Source organism: Manacus vitellinus, unplaced genomic scaffold, assembly GCF_001715985.3.
Source record: "Manacus vitellinus isolate BGI_N305 unplaced genomic scaffold, ASM171598v3 scaffold_72_pilon, whole genome shotgun sequence".
Classification (NCBI taxonomy): domain Eukaryota; kingdom Metazoa; phylum Chordata; class Aves; order Passeriformes; family Pipridae; genus Manacus; species Manacus vitellinus.
In genome coordinates, this window is record NW_021940764.1 from 2,609,317 (window position 1) to 2,631,022 (window position 21,706).

Genomic DNA, 21,706 nt, shown 5'->3' on the forward strand with positions numbered 1-21,706 from the left:
GACTATTGATTTCAGCTCATTTTGGGCACTTTGTTATCCCAAAACCTGGAATTGCCAAGCCTGGAACAGGCACAGGAGCAGGTTATCAGCATTCCCATGGGGCCTGTCCCCTGTGCTTGCTGGCATTTGTGTGCCCATGAATTCCAGGAGACAGGCAGCACCTGCCTCTATGGAAAATTCTGGTGTTAGTGTTGCTGCTCTTCGTAAAAACAAACAACCCATCCCTGCTTGTTACCAGGAACAAGTAGATAGTAAACTCCCCAAAAATATAAATATCTAAAATAACCCCCAAAATATATGGAGTGGGTAGTGGTGGGATCACCAGAGCTTGGGGAGAATGGTTTATTTGCTCTCTCATTTCCCTGAGCACAGGGAGTACTCAGCCTTTTACTCTGTTTCTGGGAGGAGATGTTGTTTTAAGCACTGAGAAAGCGAGTAGTGAAGGCTCAGAGCAGCCAGACCTGCTGCTCTCGAACTGGGGTTGACCCTTGCCTTGGTGAAAACAGCTCTCAGTGTTTTGGCAGGCAGTGCTCTGCAGGAGCCAGGGAGTGGGCAGGAATATTTCACTTGTTCCAGGTAATTTAGTGACGTGTTCTGAGCTACCTGCAGGCAGCGAGTGAAAGGAGGTGTCTGCTTTGTGCTGAGAGGGTTTCAAGTGTTAATTAATGTTACATGGGTTTAATTTTTAAATACATGAAGTCTAGCTATGTGTTGTTGCCAGTGTAAGCAACATGTGCACTCCTGGCTGCTCTTGTTCTCTTGGGCACTGGTTTTTGGGAGTCTGGGCCATGTCCCTGGGCCGTTGGGGCAGGTTTTGTGGTGTCTGCTCCGTGCTGGGCTCCCGGACTCCTCAGCACTGCCACGCACAGTCTGTCCATCCACACCCCGGGGGGTTTTGGCTTTTTAAAGCAGCCCAGCGACTGCTCGTGCATGGTAAGTTTGCCTTCAGCTTGTTCCTTGAAGGCTGTCCAAAACAAAAAAAAAAAAGCAAGCTGGGAGTGGATTTCTGCCTGCAGATTAAGCCCCAAATTTGCTCTGGAGAGGCCGTGGGAAAGATGCCGCCCGGGAGCAGAGCGTGGCCGGGATGAATTACCACCGGGGACTCCAGATGATGGATGGGCTGGAAGTTGGGGCACCAGCATTAAAGCATGTTCTCTTGGCACCAGGTTTTGGTCAGGATGGTCCCTTGCAGATTTGCATTGCTGGATGCAAACACTCCTTCCAGAGGATTTTGGGAGGCTTGTGATATTCCAGCCATCGGTCCGTTAACGGCAGTTTGCTCTTTGACATGTCAGCTTCCATTAAAATTCCTGCAGAAGGAAAAGTTAGTGCTGGTAGAAAGGAGGAGGGTGACAACATGTTTCTCTTGGCAGTGGTGTGTGTGTTCCTCCTCCAAGTGATTATGGAGCTGGGATGCAAATAAAACCTGCCAGGGTTTTGGAGTGCACAGAGCAGCTGGAGGCTCCAGTGGCACTGGGGGGCCTGGGGGAGGAGTGGAGGGTGACAGCCAAGGATTGGCACCTCCTGGGGTTCCTGTGATGCTGAGCAGAGCCTGGGAATGTAGGTGAGCCTGCTGAAACAACCCCCTTTAGTGGCTTTGGGGCTCATCCCAGCTGCAGGGATCTCTCCTCTTTCCTTCTGGGTTTATAGCTAGGAAGTCCGAGTTTTCCCTTTCCAGGTCTGTGCTCATGTGGATTTGTTACATCATGGACCTGTTGAACAGCCAAAAATGGTTCACCATGTTTGCAATCTCAGGAATTTGAGGCTTCAGAAACCTCGAAAGCTATGGCAGAGCTGCAGTGGAGATGTTTGTTTTTCCTGAAATGGCCCTTCCCTGGTGTGTTCCAGCACCATCAGTCATCCTGGAGATCAGGGCTGCCGTTGCCTTCCCAGCTCAGGAATCCTGTATGCTCAATATCCAGCCAAAAAAGTGGGAAGATCCAATTTTACCATTTGGGGGTTGGTGGTCAGCTGGTGGGGGAGGAGGTTGTTTGAGGTCAAAACTAAGACTGTGGTGGGGGATCACTCCCATGGACAGATCACTGCCAGATCACTGTGCAGCCACCTAAATTTGTGGGAAGGGCTGTTCCAAACCGTGGACAAGCACTGTGGGCACAGGGACAGGTTTCCTTTGGTACCACTGTGAGTTTTAGTTGATTTAAGGTGTGTGAAATCACATGTATCCCTGGAGCAGTTTGGATTTCCTGCTGCCAGGAAAGCCTTGCAAAAACCCTTTGTAGTGGTGGGAGGGTCAATTCCTGCTGCTTCTTGTCCGCTGTGGTTTCCAGGCTGGCACTGCTGCTTGTGCTCAGTGTTTTCACAGACTGTCTTAAGAAAAAAACCCAGAAGTATTGTCAGTGTAAATGTATGATGTTTTGCCAACTTATACAATTTATGATTATCATCAAGTTGACTTATTTTTTAGGGTTTTTTTTTGTCCTTATAGCTGATACACTGAGTTGAACTCGGGTTTAACAAGTTTATTTTTTAGCAGAATTATATAAAACATGTCACTGTAGCCAAACCTGACTCCCAAAACGAAAGTGTTGGCAGTGTGTGCTGTGCTGTGGGAGCTGACCCTTGTTTTCTCTTGCAGGGCAATCACTTTGATCAGTATGAAGAGGGGCACCTGGAGATAGAACAGGCATCTCTAGACAAGCCTATCGAATCGGTAAGACCCCCCCACTTATCAGCACCCCCATCCCACCCGGAATTGGGCCGTGATCGGATGGTACTTGATGTGAATGCAGTCAAATCTCAGAGGAGTGGGCACCTTGGTGGCAGTCAGGGTTAATTTTTGGTGGTAAATTGCATGCTGAGCTTAAGTGGGCCTGGGATTTAATCTTGAAGTAGTTCTAAAACCATAGGTGAGTTCAAATTTGAGCTCGACGTGATATTTCAGGACTTAATTAAAGTAATACATTCATTCATAGGTATTTATTTTAAGTTTTTATACTTTTCTTTGAAGAATCAGTTTAATTCATATGCAAACCTGATGGGATAGTGTAGTTAAATGTATTTTGCTCCTTTTTAGTTTATATTTTTGGAAAACTACTGGTGTGTAAAAGTGTTAGAACGACACCTGGAGTGTGGAGAGAGGGATCAGTGTTAGTCCAGCAGTCCTTCCCCACAGAGCTGAAACTGCCCTGAGCCTTTCTGTAAAGTTGCTTTACCTTTAATTAGGTGTGGAATATATTTTCCCCCATAAGATGGGGAAGAATTAAGTTTTATTTAGTTTTACCTTTTTAAGCTTTTTGGAGCTGAAAAAAAAAAAGGAGCTTTTTGACTCTTTTGCTCTTTGCAAAGCCCCTTCTGCTGGTTTCAGGCACAGTAGCTTGTTCAGCCTAAACTGAGCTCGTTCAGCCCAAAATGGACCCAAGTTTGGCACACTGAGTTTCAGTTTCAGTTTCTTGCAGAAACAAGAAAACTTGTGGTGACTAATCCAGGGACACTTAGTGGCGTTCTGATTAAGCCCAGATTTTTGTTAAGAAATTAACTCGTCAAGTGTTTCTTTCCCCCGATACATTATGAAAGTTTCTCCCCCCTAGTCAGCACTCAGGAGGCACTAAGTGTTAGCAGAAGCTCAGTCTCTCTTTCTCGTTGGTGTGTAGGTTGGTGTTGTGTGTGTTTGTGTGCGTGTTTAGATGTTTACCAAAAAAATTTACCCAACTTGGGGTGTTCGACGTTTTTCTTCCGCAGCAGTTGGCCCATATTAGCTAAGCAGCCATGATCTGGTTTGTATTGCACGGTCTGCCTTTTTTAATTTCTTCTCTAGGGTTTCCTTTCCCCCTTCTTATTTCTGTTCTTCTGGTCCAGTGAACACTGCATATAGTACCTACTGTCTTAATGTGCTGGCATGATGCTAGATTTAGGCATGGCAGTAATTGATGACGCATGAGATAATGCTGCAGAGATGGGAATTCCTACCCAAAGCTCTCCTGAATGCTTCAATCTTACCTGGTGATTTTAATTAAAATGCCAAGCTGGATTCCTGATGTAAATGTAATGGGAAGTACTTGTTGGTAGCCTACTCTGGGCCACGTCGGAAATTAGAATTTCAAAATATTCAAATGCTGCTTGCAGACTAGACTGGTTACCTGATTTCCAAAAGTGTTTTCCCAAAGAGAGGAACAGAAGGGGTCACAGATCACATCTCTGGTGTTCCAAAGGGAATGATGCCTAAACCATGAGCAGGTACCCTGAACCCAGCAGTGAGGGCATGTGGGCTCACAGTGCACTTCACAGCATCTGTAGGAGTAATGCTTTGTGCAGTTTGATTAATGTTGAACTGCAGCAGCAAAATTAAATTAAATTATGGCTGTAATATTTTATTCATATATATCTCTCTCACCATCCAAATGTCAGGACATTATTAATCTTTACAACTTTTTGGTAGGTACAATTCAACCTAATGGTTATATTTGAAAACAGTTGGGTAAAGAGTACAAGAGAATGTCTTGTTTTGGGAGGAGGAGGAGTTAAAACCTCAAATTTTTCTTCAAAATACAGTTTGTTTCACTCTTCTTTTGTCTGTAATAAGAGAATCACAGAGTCATTAAGATTGGAAAAGCCCTCTAAGATCATTGGGTCCAACCATTCCCCCAGCACTGCCAAGGCCACCACTAACCCATGTCCCCAAATGCCACATCCAGGCGTTTTTTGAACACTTCCAGGGATGGTGACTCCCCCCTGCCCTGGGCAGCTGTGCCAGTGTCCTTGTCCCAGGATTTCAAAGCTGTGGTTGCTGCATGGGGTGTTTTTTTGGCCTCATGGACAAGCCCAGTGTCAGGAACAACCTGGTCACTTTTGGAGTTCATCCTCACGTGGTCTTTGCAGAATACATTGTTGGTTCTTAAAAGAAACTCTCCATCTGGGGAGTGTCAAGTTTCCTGGCACCTGTGGAGGTGATTTTTCCTTCCACACTATTAATGACCAATGTGCTTTTTGAATTGGCAGATTACACACATTAACAGAAGGAACAGTTTTCTTGACAGGGTTCAGTGGGGCACTTCTGCAAGATTTTTCACCAGGAAAGGGATGTTCATTCTGCTTTTTAATAATTTTTTTTCTTGTTGTATTTTAAGCTGTTTGCTCACCCAGAGCTGAAATTGAGAGGGAAAGAGTAAGGGCGAGTCTATGTTTTGAAACTACCACACATCTAAATATTATTTCAATAATATTTCAATATTAACAAGTTGGTTTATAATCGTTTACCAGTTCTCTGTTAGCAATCCAAATCCAACTGACCTTTTCCAAGGAATCTGCTCAGAGTCATGAGTGAGGCTCTGCTTCTCAGTGTGGAAATAGTTTGGGTGGTGAACCATCCTGTGTTTATAGCCACGGCAGATCAAAGCACTCCCCAGTTAGAAGGTTAAGGTTATTCTACAGACTGAAGGGTGGATTAAATATATTCTCTTAAATGCAGTTTCCCACATGTTAGTGACGTGGAAATGCTCCAGAGCCCACGGGTAGCTGTGCTTGGAGGTCCTGGGGTGGAGGGTTTCCCGTGCCGTGTCCGAGCGACATTCCCAGCTGACGTGAGATCCATCTCTGCAGCATTATCTGTTGAGAGGTGCTGACTGTACTGCTACAGCATGCAACTCAAAGGTGGCTGGAAAAATAGGTTTGGGGAGTCTACAGATCATTACAATGTTGAAACGTGTCCTCAATTAGCCTACTGGTGTTTTTGTTCCTGTGGAAATCCTGCTGTGTGCAGCGAGTTTAGGCCAAAGATGTCTGGACTGAAACATGCGACTCTGACCAGAGTACATTTATGGAAAACAGAGCTGCCAGGAGCTAGGGATGGACCTGAACGAGTGCCAGCTATTTTCCATTACTAAATTGAAGAAAATATTTCATATCAATGGACTCTTCAGAGCTGCAAATACTGATAATTTTTTTTCCCCCCCACAAGTAACATTTTTTCTTGCTGTGGTTTGAAAGATGCTGCACTTACACTGGCTGTTCACGTCAGTGCAACCACTGCTGTCTGATGTCCTTGAAAAATCAGAGCACTTCACCCTTTTTTTAGATCCCAGAAGCTGCATGTGTTTGTTCTGAAGTATTTTGAGTGCACTGAGTTCAGGTACCCGAACGGGAAGTCACAAAGTATTGCAGCTTGAACAGAATCCAGATTTTCTTCACGTTAATTCCTTATCTCTGCTTGTTTATCGAGTCTCTTGGCTGTGAATTCCTGGTTTGCCTCGTCCCAGCAGTGCAGATGGAGTAGGAGGCAGCACTAGACCCCCCTAGAGCCCCCCGGAGCAGCCCCGGCCCCGTGCAGGCAGTGTCAGGGCTCCACCCGCGCCGGCACCGCTGCAGGTTGGAGGCCACGCTGGGAACCCCCCACTCACCCTGGAGCTTGTTAGTTTGTCCTTGTCCTGACTAACAAATGTCCTTTCCCCTCTCTCTAACGCTGCTGGGGCACAGAGGAGGTCCCTGAGCTCCCCACAGCCCAGGCTGCAGTCGGTGGTGTCTGACACCACGGGCTGCTGGAGCCTGGCCGAGCCGGGGCCGGGCTGTGTCGCACTGGAAATCTGTACAGATCTGTGGACTCCACTAGTTCCAAAGTGTCATTTGATGAGGCTGCTGATTTGACATTTAGCAGCAGCCATATGTGGACAGCGCTATAAATAATGTGCTTCTGGAAGCTGAATGGTGTAGCATTACTATTTGGCTTTTCTCTCTGGTCTTCATTGTGTCATCTGTAGTGAGCTCTAGGTTTTGTTTTGGGAATCTTTTCAACCTCTTGTTTGCATGGGTTCACCCAGTAGCATCCGATCCTTGCTTATAGATTCCTCCATACACAGTGAGCACAGCTTACAATCCACTCAAGAGACGAATGGTTCCTGCCCGTGCTGGGATGGGCAGTGGGGATACAATCCCTGGGGATCTCATGGAAAACCTGTCAGGCAAAACGAGGGCTGTGGTTTATCCATAACGCAGCATCACCCCGCAGGCATCACCAAAACCTTTGTGTTCTCCTCCAGATGTTTGAATTTGAAGCAATTTCTTTTCCTGTCGACCAGAACCTTTGTCAGAAATTTCTGCTGGGGATATCCCATTTAGGAATCACTGATCCCTGTGGAAAGCAGCCAAGGGCATCTTGTGAGGGCACAGGATGGGGAACTGAGGAGCCCAGTTTGGAGCTGGTGGAGCCTCTCACTTGGGATGAGGTTTTTCCCCAGCTCCATGAGGGTTTCGTGCAGTCAAGACCTTGCATTTCCTATACCCTTTGGAAAAGTTGGAATGCTCTGTCATTAATGCCAAGTTCTCCATCTGTAAATAGAAATGATCACTGGTGATCAGCTCCAGAGGGGTGAGATGATGCTGGGGGGTGTGAGTTGTTCCACCCAGAGCTGCTCTCCCTGCATGGAGCACCCACAGCCCCCACGGCTGGGTGCCCACCCCCTTGGGTGGTACAGGAGAGCCCCCTTGCTCACTCAAACACCTATTGGGACACCTGTTTTGGCTGCCTCAGTAAATTTTATTGTGGCTGTAACACGGGGAGCTCCAGGAGGGCAGAGGAAGAAAGTGAGGAGACTCGTACCAGCCCTCCTCGGCTGTGGCATTTCTGTGCATCAGTGCAGCTCTTCTGTAGGAAAAGTGCTGCAGCTGAGGATAGTCTGTTCAAAAGGAATGACAGCCTTTGACACGGACAGGAAGTTTTCTGTGGAAAAAACCATCTTTTCTATGTGAAAGAGGCTGTACTTTTACAGAACTGTCACTTAAAAATGCAATTTAAATGAAAAAAGCTGCTGGCTGTTGCAGCATTCGCTGCTCCATGTCAAATTTTGGTCCCAGTACCCCTGGCTACTCCCCAGGCTCTGCAGACTGGCCCCACATGGGAGCCCAGCAAGCCTGGCCTTCAGTCATTTCATTTTTAGAGCAGCATTTGCACTGAAGAGCAGTTCTGTCAGTCTGCCTCTGTCAAAGGACCAGCAGAGCCATTGGAAAAGGAGGGAGGAGACTGAACGTGGCTGGAAACGAGCAGACTAATGACCAGGTCCCAGCTCAAAGATTAATATTAAATTACTGGAGTTCTCCTCCCTGTTCAGCGAAACAGAAGATGCTCCATTTCAATTCAGCAGGATTTAAAATTAGCTCCACTGTGTAAACAAACAAATGGAAAAAATTGGGCTGGGAAAACCACCCCCTTCCTGGGAACTGAGACAGGACGACGTTCAGGCATAATTCCAATTTATGTCAAACAGCTCGCGACCATCCTCTTGAGTGGTTCTGTAAAAGTGGTGCTAATGTGTATAACCCTTCTAAATTTTTCTTTTTCCCTTTAACATTTGTTTCCCCCTTCACTGTGTCAGTCACAACACACCGCTCTTGAATCTCCCAGCTGGTCTTGACTTGTTGAATTTATTTTATGCTTTCACTCTTCTTTAATAAATACATTACTTGCAAGCAGTGAATTGAAAACAAAGCAAAAGAAAAAAAAAAAACTACCATTAGTGATTGGACAGTTTCTTACTTTGTGTTACATTTAACTGTTCTTTTGACAGCCCAGTTTTTAAAGCCAGGTTCGTATGGAAATGCTTTCACTCCACTTGCACTGCTTTTGGAATAGCGTTCTGCTTCATCTGTCTTTATTTTAGTGCATTCATAACACACACAGTCAGCACAATGTCTCATCTCCACTTGGCCAAGATGCAAAGTACTCCTTGTCCTTTGGATTTATTTATTTTTTCTTTGTTTTGGTTTTTTTGTTGTTTTTTTTTTTTTTGGGAAACGCAGCCATTTTTGTCAGCACAGAGAGATTCAAAGATCCTTTGTCAGGGTAGGACAATTAGTGCCTTATCCCAGCCCCTCGAGCTCCAGGCCTGGGCACTCTGTGCTCAGGGCAGGTGTGCCTGCAGGTAAGTTTTCCTCCTCTTCCCAACAGACAGACAGTCCCAGTCCTCTCCGTGGTGTTTGTGGTGGGAATCCATCTTGGTTTATTGCTTTTATCCCAAGACATTCCTTTACTTTTCCTGGTTCAAATTTTTTTTTCCCCACGGGGGCCTAATTATGTCCTGGGGGAGAGCCAGTACTATGGGAAAGACATGCACTTATTCCTTGAGAAATACAGACAGACAGTGCTTTACTGGGATATCAGGAAAAATTCCAAAATTTATGCTTGATAACATCTTTTTGAGGAAAAAATATATCCATGCAGCCAATATCTTTAGAAAGGTTGTGCCCTTCAAGCTGATTCACCAAAGTTCTGCAAACCCTGTGGAGTGACAAAACCACTGGTACTCTGGTTTGTGTTGATGACTTGGTTATTTAATTAAAGAAACCTTCAGCATACATATATATATATATATAATTCTTTTTTAAGGTTCCCTGTACCCTCAGTGTTATGGATCCTGTTATAATTCAGGATATTTCTGTATATGTCAAGTTATTTGCCTTATGAGAACTAATAACCACCAAGTGCCTATTTTATTTTTATTTTTATTTTTGATGATTAGGAGGTGAACGTGGTCCCAACCCAGAGTCCTCCTTTGCTGAGTTGGCAGTTGGTCACTGCTTCTAACTGGGTAAACTGGTCACCAAGGGCAGAGCTGTCAGCTCAGATGCTTGGAGGGTGCCCTGAGTGCTCTGCTCTTTGTCTGGGGGCACAAACCTTGCAGAAAAACACAACAATTTCCACCCTGAGCCTTGCTCAACCTGATTTCCAAAAGCTGACACTTAATTGCTGCGTCAGTACTTTTCCACTTATTCCAAAATAGCTTTTTTGTTTAGGAAGATGAGACATTATGCTTATTGTTTCCCCTACATGCACTAATGGTTCCTTGCTGTTAACTTATTGCTAGGCCTGTTTCATTCTAACATCTTAGTATTTTTGTTAGTTTACATGTGAAATGCATCACCCAGTCTGTGCTTGAGCTCATTTTATTTAATTGATTTTATTTTTTTGTTTTACTAACCTCACTGTTTTTTCAGTTTAATATTGGCTGCATGCTAGTTTATATATATATATACACATATATAAAAAAAACCCAATCAAGTCTAGCCTGGATTTTGCTCTGATTGTGTTTTGGTTTCTAGTGGTGGGGCAGTCTTGCACTTACAACTTACTCAGTATTATAAAAGCCTGACACACAAACAAAATGACTAAACACATTGTAGATTTTCTTTACCAAAAAAATCTTAAGTGGTGCTGTCTAGGTGATGGATATGATTGTATAAATAGCTTGATTTTATGCTTTTTACTGTCAATTTTTATTGGTACACTTTATTTTCTCCCACATTGCTTTTTTTTTTTATTATTATTACTATTATTTTTTATTTATTTTAAACGTGATACACAAAAGTTGCCCAGCACACCATCAGAAAGTGACCGTCCCTGATCCCCATCCCCCTGGAAAAATTCTAGCCAGCAATTTTTGACATTTGTCTTTCCCTTTTATTGGGCATCTATTGCCTTTTCAGTAGCATTTTTTTTGCATGCATATATATGTAGAAAGATCTCTTGCTCATCACATGTTTAAATGTCAGCGGGAAGCGAAGAATATATTATTGGAATATTTTTGGTTTGTTTTCTCTGTTCTGTCTGTCAGGATAATATTGGACACCGCTTACTCCAGAAACATGGGTGGAAGCTGGGCCAGGGATTGGGAAAGTCACTGCAGGGTAAGTCCAGTCTCCTGTGTCTGAAACCTTCCACACCTTGGTCTTTAACGAAATGATCTCTGCTTTTTGTTCCTAGATTAGATTGTCTTTCCATTATTGATATATCCAAACAGTTGCACTGTTGAGTTTCACATTTAGCAGTGTGGAAGTGGAAGCTGCTGCCTCACTTGCTGGTGCAGGTTAGAGGTGGTGTGAGCGTGTGTGTGGTGTGAGAGTCACCGTGGAGGGAGGAGGATTAACGTCCTACACACCAACAGGGAGTGCAGCTTCCAAACTGGGATGCTGCTCTGCTGGCTGGATGCTTTGGGATTAAAAGAATTAAAGACTGGAGGTAGTTTGATGATCTGTGTGTGCTCTCAGGGGTCAGAAGCCCTTAGAAGGCGAGTAAAGGGCCCCCTGGAGATGGGAAGTGGTGGCAGAGGTTCTCATGGATGGGAGAGGCTCACTCCTGGTTTCTCCACAGGGATGTCACAGGTTTCACTTATTTCTGTTCCCAGCATGTCTGTCAGGGATTTAGCCAATCTCCTTGGGACACTGTAGTGCTGTTTGAACCAGAACACCTTGTCCTCTTGCTGTCTCGACCCTAAATTCTTCCTGTGACACTAAATCCCGTTTCTGTAGAAACCTGTGGAAGTGTTTGAAGCTCAGAGTAACTGACCCATGTTCCCATGCCCGTAGTCTGAAGACCTGGAGGCTTGTAATTGGAATTCCCTGAGTGAGCCCTAGAGATGGGTGTGTCTGTGCAGTTGGAGGACTGTGGAGAGGTAACAAACTCTGGGAATGCACATTAATCCCCTGGACTGAGACTCTGTAACCTCTCAGGCAGGACTGTGTTGGTGGTTAATGCTTCTGGCTTCCTCTAACAAGGGTTTCCCTTGGAATTCCTCTGGTTAATGCATGGCACTGCAGTCCTGTCATGTCCCTGCTGGGGCCAAACCTCAGGATGGGGTTGTAGCTGTCACCTCTTGGCCTGTGGCTCCCGGGATGTAACTGGGTGTGTTTTCTCTTTTGGGTGCCCTGTTGCTCCGTGTGTCACCAGTGTGGAAACACAGAGACTTGAACCAAGGTAAAGCCTTATCCCAGCCACAGGTGGATCCCAAAGCACAGCCCAGGGGCCTGTTCCCAAGGTGCTGCTGGCACTGACGTGATGCATTGAACACAGATGATGGGACTGGAGGTCTGGAGTTGGGGCAGGAGGGCGGTGGTGTCACCTTGTCCCAGGAACAAGCACACCAGGGCTGCCCATGGTGGTGTCACTGTCCCAAGGGCTGCCCATGGTGGTGTCACTGTCCCAAGGGCTGCCCATGGTGGTGTCACCGTGTCCCAAGGGCCCAGCAGGAAGTTGCACTTTGATCCTTGTCCCCATTTAGATGTTCCCACTGTGCCTTTCATGGCACTGAAGCTGTTCCACGTCTCTTACTCACGTATTATTGAAGCTCTGGTGGTTTGAACTGTTTGGGAGCTACAGCCAAGTCGTGGGGATGGGCTGGGAGGGCTGTCCTGCTCCTCCTCCAGGAGCACAGGAGTAAAAATAACCCATCCAGTTAAACCCAGTTCAGTGCTGGAACCTCCCTAACGTAGGCTTTGGAACATGGGCAGGAATTTCATCGTGCCTTTGACCTTCTGGAAGGGGAGCAGTGCCCTGTCCAGCTTCTCCAACCCATGTCCTGGGCAGGCAGAGGATATGGAGAGGTGCTGCTGCTCCAGCTTTTCCCCCTGAGTTCTGAGCAGCCAGAGCCTGTGGCACTGGTGAGGATCGTGTTGGGAGTGTTTATTTCATTATCCAGTGACCTTTTTGCATGACTTGTCCCAAAAATCCAAATACAAAATGTCAGGAAGGAAACATTTGCATCCACTTTTAATCTTATTCTTGGAGTTCAAAGAGCAAAGTCACTTGATGTGTGCTGAGAATGGGGGAGCAGAACAAAAGTTCTTCCCCTCTTCCACACTGCCTTGCTGAGAAAAGACCAGAAGAGGTTTCTAAAGAGATGTAGGAGTGTTTATGCTGTTAATTCTTCTTGGTTCATGCTGTGCTTGAGCCTAGAATCTGAAATAGCCTGTAGTGAGGAGGTGCAGCAGAATCAGAACCCCTTCAAGAAACCCTGAGCTGTGGATGTGGAACCCTTGCATCAGACCCTCAAAACTTCTGAAATTACATAAATACAATTCATATTGCATTCATCTTTTGTCCATGCACTTTAATTAGAAGGGAAGTGGATGAGTTTTCTGGTTTTTGTTATGTCACTTTTGGTTCTAGATGTTCATCTGAACTGGGGCTCCCTCTTTAGTTCTGCGAATCCCAAAGTTATCCCACGTTACACTTGCCATCAGAAATGTTTGTTTCCTGTAGTCAGGCTCTTGTGGTGTTGTCCAACAAGAACTTCCCACTGCAGGACTGTCCCCTGGGATGGCTTCCTGCATCCTAACTTCCCACTGTGGATGGAATGCTGTGGTGAGGGTGCTGAGCTGCCTCTGGGTGGGATCTGGAACAGCCTAAAATTCCCACTTGCCAATTGCCGGTGGTAGAAATGTGCTGTGTGGTACAAAGTGGCTCATTCTCAGCAAAATTCCAGAAGCAGAGTCGTTCTGTACCCACTGGAGCAGCTGCCTGGTGGTGTAACTCTTGTTAAGGAGAAGAGCTGAGCCACTTGGGGAAGAAAGAAACATCTGCATCTTTTATTTAATTGGAGATGTGCTGAGTGGAGCATCAGGCAGGGGAGTGCTGTCAACTGTGACCACACCAGTGCTGGATCCGGGTTCAGACATGCTCATAACGAATTCAGCAGAGTCATTCCTCTGCTCATCTCTTCCCCTGATGTTTTTCATGTTGTTTTTCCCCACAAACAACTTGTGTTATATTTGGAAATGGTGCTTCAACTTGCTAACAGGCACTGAATGTGAAAAAGCAGAAGAGGGGGTTGCCAGTTGACAGGGATCTTTTTTATTTTGGGAAGTGTGGCTTGGGGAGCCACTTTTCCATAGAGACATGTGATGGTTGTGCTGTGACAAGTGAGAAAATGGTGACTGTAGCCTGTTTTATCTTTGGGGGAACACGTGGAGTTGATAATCTAGAATTTTGTGGTCTGCTGGTAAGATGAAACTAGAAGAGATGTGGTTAAAAACACTGGCTGACCTTCGTGTGAAGTCCTGTGCTAAATGAGCCCGAGGATTGTGAATAAATCAGGAGTTACATAAGTCAGAAGGGGAATGAGAGGGCTGAGTGAAATCTAAATTCAAATACTCTAATGATTTCTCTTGGAATGAGTATTTCCCAATATGTTAAAGGAGTATTATGAAAAGCCATGAGACTGCCATGCAGAAGTGGTATAATTTTAATCACACAGTTGAAAATATTTTTATAAGCTCTTCAGCTTTTCCCTGTCAATTTTTTTTGACAAGTCTTGTTTAAAAAAAAATAATTGTGCTGAAAACTTCTGGATTTTTTTTTCTTTTGGACTTGTGTGTTTAATATGAGGCAATAGTATTTTAGAGATATGTCTGGAAGACTAAAACCAGTAGTTTAATCTCATTTAATTAGATGTGGGGAAGCTGAATAGGTTACCCTGCTGTTTCCTTGGTCATAGCAGGGGTTGAGGAGGGTTTGGGCAGTTCAGAGAGGGCAGTGGGAAGGTTTGATGTTTACTGGCCTTATGGAAGGGACTCAGAGGAAGGATTGCCCAGCTTTGGAGTTCAGGTCCAGCTCGTCCTAAGCCAGTTTTAATAACTGTAATTGTTCAACACACTTTTGTAGATTTACCTCTTTAAAGTTCTCTCTTAAGGAAATGTTCTTGCCTCACTGCAGCCTTGACCCTTTAAAAACAGCTCCAGCACCTCTACAGGAAGCAGTTAAAGTTTCCCTATAGCAAAAACTGTGTCCTGTATTAATTTGATGCATTTAAAAGCATTGATTTAATTCACATTCCCACAGTGTTCCCAAGACTGGGATTATCCTGATCTTTTGTGGTATTTCTGAGAGGTGAGTCACAATCTAGTATTCTGCAATGGCAACAGATAAAAAGGTTTTGTCATGGCTGGGCTGCCCTTCAGTGTGTCTGTTGTGAATCAAATAACTCAGGTAACGTGGGGGGTTAGTGTAGAACTGGAACTGGGCCTTAAAACCTCTGGGATAGTTTGTCCCTCAGGGGCTGAGGCAGCTCATTCAGCACTTGAGTATGATGGAAATGTTCAGTGGAAGTTGAGTTGCAAGGTGGGTGGTGCTGGGCCTGGGGTTGTCTGCAGTGCTCAGGAAATAGGAGCAGCAGGTTGTGTTTGGAGAAGGGACATCCCTTCGGGGGCAGGTCCTTGTGGTGGCAGCAGCAACTTTCCCTGCAGCCTTTGGTCCTAAAGAAATGCCTTCTGTGATTCCTTTTCCTGTTCAGTAACACCTCCCTTCGTGTTTGCTTGTGTTTTTAGTGAAATGTTGGCGTTGTTTCAGCATAACTGTTCCGGAAGGGGTTGGATCTTCCCGGGGAGCAGCTCTGCTGATGTAATGCTGGGAGGAGAGGGCAGGGCTGTGTCTTGGGAGCTCTCTGAGCCATGTGGAGCTGGGAACCCTTCCTGCACCCTTGTCCCCTTCCAGTCAGGCTGAAAGCAGTAACCCTGCACAGATTATCAGGGCAGTGCTGTTCCTGTTGATCAAGGTGTGCTCCAAACCCATTGCATGAATTGTACCAGTGACACAGGGAACAGCAGTTATAAGTGTTTTGAGTTTAGTTTATCCTTTTGTGGTAGGTAGCAAAGACAGGTTATCAAATCTGTTAGAAAATGCCAAAATTCAGTTCCTCCATCAAACTGTATTTTTGTTGCATGATTTTCAGTTAAAAAGAAAAAAACAACACACAAGTGGATTTCTGCTCTGACTTGCAAATTCTCTGCTGATAAATATAGTCAGCACTCCCCCCCTCCAGTATCACTGTGGTGCAGTTCTTCCTTGGCACATTCTTCACTAAATCTGTTCAGACAAGGGAAAACATTCCCTCCTGGTCCAAGGGATGAGCGCAGTGAGAGAGCAGAAGCGTCTGACAAGTGCTGGGAGCTGCAGAGAGCAGAGAGCTGCAGGTGAAGTAGTGATCCCATGGCTCAGGCAGGAAATATCCGCTCCCTGGCAGCCCTGGGGGATCCTCCTCTGTGACAGGACACTCTGGGTCCCTTTCCAAGCCTGTGCCAGGTGGCTGCGGGCACCACACGCTGGGTTTGCTGCTTCCAGGTTCCTCAGCCTGTGGGGAGCAATAAACAGAGCTTTGACCACTCAGGCAACTGAGCTCAGTCACAAATGTGATCACTTGGCAGCTGCAGCTTGGAGAAAGAGCTGGGGGTTTGAATTCCAAGGGCTGGGATCCTGGCGCTGTCCCCGCTCGCCAAATGGCCCCGGCTCGGGTGTTGATGTGCTTCCCATTTGTTGGACCCTCTGATCCCGGGGAGCAGACAGTGGGTGTGTGTCAGGCCTGTGAAAGTGGAACAATGAGCATCTGAGGGGTGTTAGGTTTCTTTCTGGGTTCTGGAGCTTTGTAATGAATACAAGAAGATACAGAAGAGGCAGAAAAAATATCGAACAGTGCCTTTATTCATGAGGTGTGGAAGGGCTTGGCAGCCCTACCCAAGGAATAGCTCTGAACACAGTCTTATCTTCTTGTATCTTAACATGTCCTCCCAGGAACCTCAAATCTGGCATGGGTGAACATTTCCATGCTTGTTTTTGCAACATAAATCACTGCAGTGGTTGTAAGAGTGGTATTTTCCTGTGAGTGAGCTTGAAAAACCTGGGTGCTGTGGCTTTGGAAGCTGCTGTCATCACACCCATCTTCATTGCTCTGTCAAAACCCACAGCACCACAGACCTAAAGGGAGGTTTACTTAATGCCTCAGTGTCCTCTGGGGGAAGCAGTTGCCCCTTGTCTGCTTTTGAATGTGCAAGATCCCTCTCTTGATTACAGGTGGTGAGTTTAAGGGTGGTTTGAGTGGGTGTAGCCAGTGAAATCCTTGTGCTTTCAGTGACACGTGCTATTGTGACACACGACCTTCTCCTGGCTTAGAGTGAGCCTTTATGGCCCTTTGTGCTGGGTAATTGCAAAGCAGTTTTATTAAACTGTGAGAGATGAGTGGGGGAAGTGAGTGGTTGTGGCCATGCACAACCTGCCTCACTCCTGCAGCACAGGCCAGACCCTTCAGCCCTCTCCACTTGTTGAGGTAACACAGACAGCAACTCTTATCTCTAATTTCTATTCTAAATCATCCCAGAATTGTGTTCTTGCTCCAGCATCCTCCATGTTGTTCTTCAATCCATTGCTCAGTATTTGAATTAGGGGTGTTTTTTGTCCCAGAGTCCACTCTGTGCCTTCTCTTGTGTGTCTGAGAAGTTTGGAGCTCCCATTGGAAGTTTTCCATGTGACTGGGGTGTTTACAACTTGTCTTTCTCTCCTCTTTTCTCCCCTGCTTAGTAAGGATTAAATTCACAGGGCAGTTTTTGTGTTGTTGGAAAACACTTTCTCCTCTCTGGGACTCGATGTTTGTCACTGAGGATGATGGACACTTCAGACTTTGTTTGAATCTCTTGATTGTTTTGACCCCTTCCAGAAATCTGACACAAACAGGATGAGCTCACAAATCTAATTCCCAAAGGACACCAGGATTAAAGGTTGCCCTTGTTTGTTCTTTGCTTCTCACAGCAGTTGGAATGAGTTTGATAACGTGGTGTCATTTTTAGCCAGTGCTGGGCACCCCAGGCTTGTGCACCAGTGAAAATTGAGGGGATTTTCTCCCCTCTCTCTTATTGATGCACTGAATGAGGAGTTTGAATTTCCAATGTGACAGCTCTTGGGCTGTCACAGACCCACAGGGAACCCAGCACTGCCAAGGCTGCCACTAACCCATGTCCCCAAGTGCCACATCCACACAGCTTTTAAATCCCTCCAGGGATGATGATTCCACCACTGCCCTGAGCAGTCTGTTCCAATGCTTTACAACCCTTTCAGTGAAGAAATTTCCCCTGATACCCAACCTAAACCTCCCCTGGCACAACTTGGGGCTGTTTCCTCTTGTCCTGTCGCTTGTTCCCTGTGAGAAGAGCCCAACCCCCCCCAGCTGCATCAAAACAGACCCAGGAGTGTTGAGAGCTTGGAAAATCCTTGTCTTTGAAAATGAAACTCCTTCCTATCTCACACTTCTCAGACAGTGTAGCTGAAGGGCCCTGAATGTATGGATCCATTCCTGGTGTTGATCTATGGCTCCAGGTTCCTGTTGCCCTTCCAGAGCCTGCAGTGGGGTTTGTGCTGACTGAACAAACCAGCCCTTACCCACCAGAGCAAACCCAGTGACATGATCCTAAAACTGCCCCCTGCTGCCTGCACAAAGCTGTCTTTTCACTGTATCAGTCCCTTTCCAGGAGCAATTAAAACCCCCTGGAAGGTTGTGCCTTGTTGTGGTTTTGATTGTAGCATAAAGATAAGGAACAAGGAGAAATCCTCTGTGCCCAACGAGACCACGTCCCTCTGTCTGTTGTCTGTGTCCTCTGGAGATGCTTAGATTGTGAAATTCTCCTCCAGTGAAGAGTGTGATATCAATCAGTCCTCTAGGATTAAATCCCACAAAGCTTGTACCTGGGGGGAATTTCTATGAAGATGTTGACACAGCAGGCAGGATTCAGGCTGGTCTCTTATCTCAGTGATGCTTCCACACTGTGCATGAGGGATGCACTGAAAGAGGTTTGACTGAATTATGTGAACAATTTTGGGGATTCATCTTCTTTTTAGTGGGAGCATTCTGTTATTTCTGAATGTCTGTTTAACAGAGAAACTTATCTGTTGTGATTGGACAAGGGTAGAGGTTTTAAACTAAAAAAAAAAACATGAAGTTACATTAGATATTGGGAAGAAATTGTTCCCTCTGAGAGTGGTGAGGCCCTGGCACAGGTTGCCCAGAGAAGCTGTGGCTGCCCCTGGATCCCTGGAAGTGTCCAAGGCCAGGCTGGACGGGGCTTGGAACAACCTGATCTAGTGGAAGGTGTCCCTGCCCATGGCAGGGGGTGGGACTGGGTGGTTTTTAAGGTCCCTTCCAACCCAAACATTTCTAGAATTCTGTTCCCCATGATGATGCTGCTGGAGGGAGGAGTTCTCCTGAATCTGCAGATTGTCAGTGAAAACTCTTTTCTGTTTTGACTGTTTAAAACCAAGATGAAATGTGTGCTGGTGTTGACAGTGCTGGTGTTTCTGGGTGGTCTCAGATGGCAGGTCCAGCATTCCCATTCCAAAGAGCAGCATCCAGCCCATGTCCAGAGCCAGAGTGTGGCCCTGAACCCACAGTCCTCCGTGTGCAGTGGGACTTGTGTCTGACACCACATCCCTGCAGCATTAGGATTAACTCTTTCCCCAAAAATTATTACTTTACAGCACTGAGGGTGAAGTATTTGCTCATATCCAATCACTTTGTGGAATTAAAAAGGTGGGAATTTTGAGAAACCTGCCTGGGCAGGTGCTCCCTGCCCCTGTGGGGCTCTGGGAAGGGGGTTGTTTTGGGGTCTCTTTGGGACTGGGCAATTTTTCACAAGCTGGGAGGGAGGTTTCCCCTTTTCCTGGGCAAGAGGAAAGCAAAAGGAGACACAGCTGGTCTGTTTGGGAGTCTCATTTCATTTCTGAATTCAGGGAATCATTACAAACCTAATTTACTTTGAGATTGGATTTTCTAAGGTGCGACTCTTGTGTGAGCTGTTTGTTTTTCTCATCCCTCTGGAGGTTCCTGCTCTGTCCTTTCCACAGAGGTTTTCCCTGTGTGTGGAAGTGTTTTATACAATAACCCTCTCTGGTTTGGGGTCTGTGCAAAGTGACCAGTCTGTGAAGGAGTTCGTGACCTGCTCCAGAAAGAAGATCAATGTTTTGGGGTGCAGGGGGCTGGGACACAACTGTGTGTTCTGCAGGATTTATCCCATGGGGGATTAGGTGTCCATGTGGCATTGCTTGCAGCCCTGTGGTGTGGCAGGAAATGTGGGAATTCTGGGCCTTTCTTGAAAGCTTATTTTCCCTTCAGGGCGTGTTGATGTACCAAAGTCAGCAGGAACCCCAAACCTGGGAGGCCCCAGACGTCCGAGAGCCACATTTACATGCTGGGAAAGACCCTGTTGGCATGCCCAGCAGTAGGATAAATTTTCTTGAGGAAGTTCTTTCAAAGGAGAACTTAAAGAGCTAAAGGAAAAAGTCCCATTTCCCCCTTTGGCTGCTGTCCCTGTCCCCTCTGGCAGCCAGCAGGGTGAGAGGTGGCCCTGCCCGTGTCCCTGTCCCTCTTCCACCGTGGCTTTCCTTGGACACAGAGCTGTGCCAGGTCCAGGGGGTCAGTGTGGGGTTGGCACTGCTGCTGTGCCATGTTTGGACGTGGTGCTTGTCCCCTGGATGTCACCCCGTGGTGTTTTATTTGTAAGGAAAGGATGACTCAGTTAAAAACAAAGGCATCACTTTTCGCATGGAATATCCTCCTCTCACCTGCAACCAGAGCTCCTTTGGGCACAGAACATTGGCAATTCCTTAAGATCCTGGTTTGTTTCCTTTTTAAACTGCCTGATTCCATGTGCCTCGTGCCCCTCTGGGCCGGGGCTGTCACCAGGAGCTCAGCCTGTCCCAAAACACCCAAAAGGAGCCGCCCTGAGTTCCCGCTCCTGGTTCCGCAGGGCAGAGCAGGTCGTGGGGTGGAGGGGTGAGCAAGGAGCCTCCTGTTGTTTTGAATTTTTTTTAACCCATCCTCCCTGCCAAACGGCCTATTTTCTGCCCCTCATGGTTTCTGCCTAACAAATGGTGTTTCTTTTTTACAGCGTTATGATCCTGGACTTGTTGTGGTGATGGTAAACTTAGCAGTGGTAATTTTTTATTTTCAGACTGAATTACTCCTTTTGTCATCAGTGCACCAATGTTAGGCTTACTTTCTCTGTTGTAGCCATCATCCTTCTGCTTGGTCTTTCATTTTCCTTTCCTTTCCTTTCTTTATGCACACTTGTCTGATCCTTGTTCATTAAAGGGTATTGCTAAGAAGGGATGTTTCTGTTTGTGTTAGAACTGCCAAAATCAGTTTAAACATAAATTTCTAATACTGTCCAAACTTGATTTTTTTTTCTCCCCCCCAACACGATGGGCACTAGCACTTGCTACTGCAATTTCCAAATGGATTTTTGAATTAAAAAAAAAAAACCAACAAAAAAACACCAAAAAACTTTGACTGCCTTAGAAGGCAAAAGTACTGATGCATTGTTTGTGTACAGGGGTTTACCAGGGCAATGAGGCTGCATCCAAAGATGTCCATTGCTGGAGAAACAAAGAAACAAACAACAACAAAAAAAAACCAAACCAAAAAAAGCTCGAAAAACAATTTAAATAATAAATTGTTGGCACCTGGTGCCAGCCATTCCATTTGGGTTCACCACTTACCAGTAAATCCCTGGCTGAGACGTTATGAAAGTGATATTGCACTTAGGAAGTCATTTTTATAACCTGTCTTTGATTTGGTCCTTTTGCTAAAAATTGCAGTCACTGCTTACTGTATTATACCATTGGGCGTGAGAGGAACCCTGTCAAACCTTGATACCCAAAACAAGGCTCAATCCAAAGTATTTTGGGTGAACGTGGTCGCTGATTTTGGACCTGATGGATACCTGCCTGTCAAATTCCTGGGCGTATCAACAAATCCATAGAGCAACTAATTAAGTGGATTTATTTGATTTATTTCTGAATAAAAACCATGCCTCTGTACTTTAAAGTTCAAAAGCCCCTCTGGGGCTGTGGCTTTGGCAGGAATTAGAGCTGATGCTGGCAAAGTGTTCCCACCTGTCCAGGTTTTCCGAGGCATTTTTAAAGACTTGGACCTTTTGCACGTGGAATCTTTTTGGCACGATTCAAACCTGTGGATCTTTTAGCCCAAAGGTATAATACCTGTGTATGTGTGTATAACAAAACAGTTGTTTACACCAAACAAGAGCAATAATAAGGGAAGTAAACATTCTGTTTTTTCACTCAAGGTATGCACCGGAGAAGGTAAGTACTTTGTTCAGTGGGTTACATCACAACCAACAGTGCCAGTTGTGATGTAAAAATCAAACATAATAA

The 21,706-nt window shown here is 45.8% G+C and overlaps 1 protein-coding gene across 1 annotated transcript in view; it reads left to right on the forward strand.

Annotated features, from left to right (window-relative positions):
* Positions 1–2,596: 2,596 nt before the first annotated feature.
* Positions 2,597–21,706, forward strand: part of GPATCH8 (G-patch domain containing 8) — a 40,351-nt gene continuing 21,241 nt past the window's right edge. The window contains exons 1-2 of the mRNA XM_029964481.1: positions 2,597–2,671; positions 10,557–10,629. The gene's annotated coding sequence lies outside the window, so the exon portion shown is untranslated. The remainder of the gene's footprint in view (positions 2,672–10,556; positions 10,630–21,706) is intronic.